We start from the raw sequence: 7,257 nt of genomic DNA on the forward strand, positions 1-7,257 counted from the left end.
AGTGATTCTCCTGCCTCAACTTCCTGAGTAGCTGGGATTACAGGCACCCACTGCCATGCCCAGCTAATTTTTATACTTTTAGTAGAGGTGGGGTTTCACCACTTTGGCCACAATGGTCTCGAACTCCTGACCTCAGGTGATCCATCTACCTCAGCCTTCCAAAGTGCTGGGATTATAGGCATGAACCACCACGCCCGACCAAAAATACATTTTAAATAATGTTTTAGCTATTGTTATAACATCAGCTCTCCTGCATGGGAAAGCTTGCATATAATCAAAGAATATTAACTGAAAATGACAATAGAACAGGTGTAGTGGCTCATGCTGCACTTGACCTGTTGTCAAACTTCATGATTCCAATTATTTGACATTCTGAAAAAGGCAAAACTATGGAGGTAGCAAAATAATCAGTAGCCTGGAGCTTGTGAAAACTGAGGAATAAATAGGCAGAGCACAGAAAACTTTTAAGGCACTACAAGTACTCTATATGACTCATGTATCCTATATTGGTAAATACATGTCCTTATACCTTTGTTCAAACCCATAAACAATATAACAAAAAGAGTGAGACCTAATAGAAACAGTGGATTGTGGGTGACAAAAATGTGTTAATGTGACTGGGTGTGGTGGCTCACACCTGAAATCCCAGCACTTTGGGAGGCCAAGGCAGGCGGATGACGAGGTCAGGAGACTGAGACCAGCCTGACCAACATAGTGAAACCTCATCTCTACTAAAAATACAAAATTAGGCTGGCACCTGTAATCCCAGCTACTCAGGAGGCTGTGGCAGGAGAATCGCTTGAACCCAAGAGGCGGAGGTTGCAGTGAGCCAAGATCAGACCATTGCACTCCAGTCTGGATGAGAGAGGGAGACTCCATCTCAAAAAAAAAAAGTGTTAATGTAAGTTCATCAGTTGTAACAAAGTAGAACTCCCATGGGTGGATAATGGCGAAGACTGGGTATGTGTGGAATAGGATGTATATGAGAACACTGTACCTTCTTCTAAATTTTACTGTGTAAACTTACATAACTTTACTGAAAGACATAAGAAAACATGTTTGAAAATCAATCATGTCTTTAGATCAGAAAAAGTGGTGAAATAAAGGTCATAATGACACAAACTTGGTGCATTTAAAACCTAAAAGAAACATGTATTTTCAAAAATAATTTTCAGAATGGAGGGGATGATGGCAAATGGAAGGCAGGACTAGATTGCAGCTCCAGATAGAGTAGCATCTGGAGGCTTCCATTGTGCATTTTAGCTCCAGATTGACTGCAAGAAAAACCAGCAATACTGAGAGGACCCACAGACCCTCTGAAGGAAGTGGACTGCTCCTGCAGGACCCGGGAGATACCTCAAATACTGTGAGTGCCCCAACTGCAGAGGTGGAAAAGGGAGACGCTCCTCCCCCTAACACACACACCCCCACTGGGGAAGCTGAAGATCTGTTTGCAGGAGAAGTTTTCCAACTTTAGAATGAATTGGAGAGGGTTCCTCTTCTTTCTCTATAATGTGGAATACTGTCAAAATGATTGATACCAATTCTTCTTTGAATGTCTGGTAGAATTCTGCTGTGAATCCATCTGGTCCCGGACTCTTTTTGTTGGTAATTTTTAAATGACCATTTCAATCCTGCTGCTCATTATTGGTCTGTTCAGGGTATCTAATTCTTCCTCATTTAAGCTAGGATGGTTGTATTTTTCCAGGAGTTTATTCATCTCTTTTAGGTTTTCTAGTTAATGTGCATGAAGATGTTGACAGTAGGCTTGAATGATCTTTTGTATTTCAGTGGTGTCAGTTGTAATATCTCCTGTTTAGTTTCTTAGTGAGGTTATTTGGATTTTCTCTCTTCTTTTCTTGGTTATTCTTGCTAATTGTCTATCAATTTTATTTATATTTTCAAAGGACTAGGTTTTTGTTTCATTTATCTTTTGTATTTTTTGTTTCCATTTCATTTAGTTCTGCTCTGATCTTGGTTATTTCCTTTCTTCTGGTTGCTTTGGATTTGGTTTGTTCTTGTTTCTCTAGTTTTTTGAGGTGTGACCTTAGATTGTCCATGCTTTTTCCGATTTTTTGATGTATGCATTTAGGGCTATGAACTTTCCTCTTAGCACCACCTTTGCTCTATCCCAGAGGTTTTGATAGGTTCTGTCATTATTGTCAATCAGTTAGAAGGATGGTTTACTTTCCATCTGGTTTTCATTTTTGACCCAATGCTCATTCAGGAGCAGGTTATTTAATTTCCATGTGTTTGCATGGTTTGGAAGTTTCCTTTTGGAGTTGATTTCCAGTTTTATTCCACTGTGGTCTGAGAGAGTGCTTGATATAATTTCAATTTTCTTAAATTTAGTGAGGCTCATTTTATGGCCTATCATATGGTCTATCTTGGAGAAAGCTCCATGAGCTGTTGAATACAATGTGTATTCTGTGGTTGTTGGATAAAATGTTCTGTATGTATCTGTTAGGTCCATTTCTTCCAAGATGCAATTTACATCCATTGTTTCTTTGTTGACTTTCTCTCTTGATGACCTATCTAGTGCTATCAGTGGAGTATTGACATCCCCCACTATTACTGCGTTGCTGTCTATCTCATTTCTTAGATCTATTAGTAATTGTTTTATACATTTGGGAGTTCCAGTGTTAAGTGCATCTATGTTTAGGATTGTGACATTTGGTTACATGAGTAAGTTCTTTGGTGTTGATTTGTGAAGTTTTGGTGCACCCATCACCAGAACTGTATACACTGCACCACATTTGTAGTCTTTTCTCCCTCCCCTTCCTCCCACTCTTCCCCCAAAGTCCCCAAAAAGTCCATTGTATCATTTCTTGTGCCTTTGCATCCACATAGCTTAGCTCCCACGTATCAGTGAGAACAATTGATGTTTGGTTTCCTCTCCTGAGTTACCTCACTTAGAGTAATAATCTTTCATCTCATAGAGGTCACTGCAAATGCTGTTAATTCATGCCTTTTTAGGGCTGCATAGTATTGCATCAGCTATATATTACTACAGTTTGTTTAGCCACTCATTGATTGATGGGAATTTGGGTTGGTTCCACGACTTTGCTATTGTGAATTGTGCCACTATAAACATGCGTGTGCAAGTAACTTTTTTGAATAATGACTTATTTTCCTCTGGGTATATACCCAGTATAATATACCCAGTATAATAATATCTAGGATCTACAACAAATTCAAATCAGTAAGAAAAAAAAAATCCCATCAAAATATGATATTACGAAATACCACCTGTATCCCAATAAATTATAGAAAATTAATAACAATAATTTTCATGTATTATTCAGGAGACAAAATCATATTAAAAATAAAATAGAGGGGATTGTCAAGTCTGATATAAATTCATAATTATATGTATTATCCTAGACAGTTCAAGGAGGACAGGACTCCTAGGGAAATGTCTGCCTCTGGGTTGCCTGCAGCCTACTCTGTCATACCTCCCGCTACCCGCCCCACGCTTCCCCGACCCTTGCCATTGCAGCCTTGCTGCTACCGCCAGGCCACCGGCATTTTTTAAAGAGGCCCCAGCCTGAGTTCCAGGAGCAGAGCGTCAGTCGGCGCAGCCAATGCGCATGCGCAAGGCGCGAGCTGATTCTAGAGTCACAGGGATCTCCACGGTCCGCCTGGTGATGCGTCTGTGAGGTGTCGCAAAGCAGGACCCATTCGTAGCAGTAGGTAGGTGTCGAGGCTCCAGCCTGACGTCTCCAGGGGGTGGAGAGGGATGGTCTCCGGATGCCGGGAGTCGCGGAGAGCGCACCAGGATGAAGAAACTTCAGGCGGAGTCCCAGGGAAGCAGCGCGGGATCCCAGCGTCAGGCCTGCCCAGACGGTGTGCGGGCGAGTCTGCCTCCAACTCGCGCCCTCTCTGATCTCGAGGACAGGCCTGCAGTATGCCCATGGGCTGCTCTCTTACCCGATTGTCGTTCTCGCGGAGAGCAGAACCCTGCAGCCTCAAGGGCTGCCTGGGGTGGGTGTTTCTGTGCCGCTGCTGTATGTCTGTGTGTGTGTCTTTCTTCCTCTCCTGGCTCTCTCTCTCTCTCCTCTCTCCCTCTCTCTCTCCCTCTGTGGCTGTATGTGCCCATGTGAGTGTGTGTTTTGGGATGAAGGTGCCCTGTGCGCTGGAGGGCTGTTTCTTGCATGTCGGCCTGTGTTTGGTGAGCCGCCTTCTGTGTCTGCCTGGGACGTGTGACCAGTTGTCCCTCTTTTTCCCTGCGGTTCCAGTTTGGGTTTGTGAAGGCCTTGGCAATGTGGGTAGCTGCGATGGACCTGCAGGGGTTGAAATCTACTCCCCATCCTGAGAGGCCTCTTTTCTAGGATCAAGACGGCCGCACCACACCCAAGGACAGTATTTTAAAAAGCATCACAGGAGCTCATTGTCCTCCTGCAGGAGGGGTGCAGACCGACCTCCAAGAAGATGGTTCTAACTCCTCCCACCCTCTCTTCCCATTGAGAAATGGAGCCCCGCCGCGACACAGGCTTGGAGAAGAAGCCGAGAATGGGACGTGACAAGGATCTATGTCACTCCAACGCTGGCCTTTCTGGCCAAGTCACCCGTTTGGCACCCCTTGCCGGAAACCCATGGCGGTGGCATTGTGCTGTATCCCGCCTGGGCTCTGACCTCTACTCTGGCCTCCCTCTTGCTCTGTCTGCCATTTTTCTGACGGGCCTCGATGCTTCTTGGTCTGGCTCAGGGTCTTCCACATAGAAGACTTTTGAGTCCATCAGGGAGAAACTGCCTGGAAATCCGTTTCATGATTGTTGTCATCACAAATCATCAAAATGTCATCTGACAGAACATATTTTTCTAAGTTGATTTACTTATGAGACATTTACAAGGGTATAGAATAATGTGCTCAGTGAATGTAGTCGTCTCATTTAATCTTTGATGTTTCAGATGATGATTCTTTTTGTTTTTTGAGACAGAGTCTCATTCTATCGCCCAGGCTGGAGAGCAGGAGGGAGAACACGGCTCACTGCAGCCTCGACTTCCCAGGCTCAAGGGTCCTCCAACCTCAGTTTCCCAAGCAGCTGTGGCTACACGCATGCCCCGCTTTTTGTAAATTTTGTAGAGATGAGGTTTTGCTGTCTCGCCTAGGCTGGTCTCGAAATCCTGGGCTCCAGCAGTCTGCCGACCTCGGCCTCCCAAAGTGCTGGGATTACAGGCATCAGCCATCAAATCTGGCTAGGATTACTTGGTTTCCTTATTGGCATATTCTATATTCACCAAATAAAGAATCTACAGTCTCAGTCTAGGTAGGGTAAGCAAAAATAAATAAATAAATAATCTACAGTAATCTTGCATACTTATATTCTAAATTTATTTACAAATTCATAACTTATATTGGTCTAATTTTAAAGTTTTTTAAACAATATACGTAATGGCCATGTCAATCTTTTCATAGCTTTTTAAAATTAAAATAGATTTGAAAGTATACCTAAATCGTTTTGGGTTGTTCTTGTTTTTGTTTTTTGTTTCTGGAGTGCAGTGGCACGATCTCAGCTCACTGGAACCTCTGCCTCCCAGGTTCAAGCAATTCTTTGCTTCAGCCTCCAGAGTAGTGAGGATTACAGGCACCTGCCACCATGCCCAGCTAATTTTTTTGTTTTTTAAATAGAGACGGGATTTCACCATCTTGGCCAGGCTGGTCTTGAACTCCTGACCTTGTGATCCACCCGACTCGGCTTCCCAAAGTGGTGGGATTACAAGCGTGAGCCACCGCTCCCATCCCCTAAATCTTAAAAATATTTTTAAAGAGACATTTTAAAAAATCAGTTTTAAATCAGTTTAGCATTACATTTCCAACTGTTTATATTTTAACCAGGACTGACTGAATTGTATTTTTTAAAAAACCATCTGGCCAGGTGTGGTGGCTCACGCCTATAATCCCAGCACTTTGGGAGGCTGAGGCAGGTGGATCATCTGAAGTCAGGAGTTCAAGACCAGTCTGACCAACGTGGGGAAACCCCATCTCTACTAAAAATACAAAAAATGAGACGGGCATGGTGGTGCATGCCTGTAATCTCAGCTTCTCGGGAGGCTGAGGTGGGGGAATCTCTTGAACACGGGAGGCGGAGGTTGCGGTGAGCCAAGATCAAGCCATTGCACTCCAGCCTGGGCAACAAGAACAAAATTCTGTCTCAAAAAAATACAAAAACAAAAACAACAAAATCTCCATGTAGACTTGAATTAGTAACACATCTGTCTTTTCTTTGATGTGGGGTCTACTTACCCTCACAGAAAGTTTGGATTCTTTTCTATTAGCAGTGAAAGAGATGCTGTACTTGACAGTCTCATGTTTTATTCAGATGGAAAGGTTATCAAACTATTTCTCAAGACAATGCTTTTAAATATTATTTATACATTAATCTTTTAAGTAAACAATTTCTATCTTATTCCCTGTACACTTGTTGTATTATACTTTATTTTTTATTTTTTTAATTATATTTTTATTTGAGTCACCAGGAGAAAGATTCCCTTGTGGTTCAAACCAGGTGTTCAGAATCATAACAGGACAGAAAGGTTTGATCTCGAGCAAAGCCCTAGAGGGGAAACCAAAACAGACTAAAATAAGACAATATCCCATATAAAGAGATGAATGAGTGTCCACACACACACACACACACACACAGACACACCCTCCGATGATGTGCGCAGAGGCACATTTCACACGGTCATTTCCGTTTCTTTTTAAATACTGGTTTGTGGGGTGGGTTTTTGATTTTTTCCAGCTACAAGAAAAGGCCCAAAAGTGCATACGTGAGGCGGGAAAGGCAGAAATTCAGCAATAAAGCAGTTTCCCTGAAGGAACATGAAGGGGAGGAAACAGGAAGCAGTGTTAGAAGAGTTCACTTTTCTCACCCTTGGGCTTCCTGCGTTTTATTATTGGTCCACAAAGTTATATTCACATTGTAGCTTCCAGGCATCTTCCTCCCTGGGAGTAGATTGACTGAAAGACCTCTGGGAACTGTAGAGAAGACCAGCGGCTCAGGCCAGCTTTCAGGGCTCTGTGATCTTCTAGGGATGGATGGCTCTGGTGGGGAACAAAGAGGCCCAGCAGCCCTGGGCCCCTCAGCACCAGTGTGAAGGTCCCACCTCTCTCTGGGGATGTGTAAGAAAATGGCCCCTACTTTGAGGACAGAAAGAGTAGAGGGAGAGCCTGAGCAAGATTCCATGGCTGGCTCCCCTTGTCTGGGAAGGAAAACTAAGCTGAGCCACAACAGGCTGTTTCCTGCTGCTCTG

General features: G+C 43.4%; 1 long non-coding RNA gene across 1 annotated transcript; it reads left to right on the forward strand.

Annotated features, from left to right (window-relative positions):
* Positions 1-3,741: 3,741 nt before the first annotated feature.
* Positions 3,742-4,802, forward strand: LOC112614819. Its single transcript, XR_003117148.1, has 2 exons — positions 3,742-3,846; positions 4,405-4,802. It is a non-coding gene; the product is annotated as an uncharacterized LOC112614819 (long non-coding RNA).
* Positions 4,803-7,257: the final 2,455 nt, after the last annotated feature.

The sequence above is a fragment of the Theropithecus gelada genome, chromosome 20 (genome assembly GCF_003255815.1).
Source record: "Theropithecus gelada isolate Dixy chromosome 20, Tgel_1.0, whole genome shotgun sequence".
Classification (NCBI taxonomy): Eukaryota; Metazoa; Chordata; class Mammalia; order Primates; family Cercopithecidae; genus Theropithecus; species Theropithecus gelada.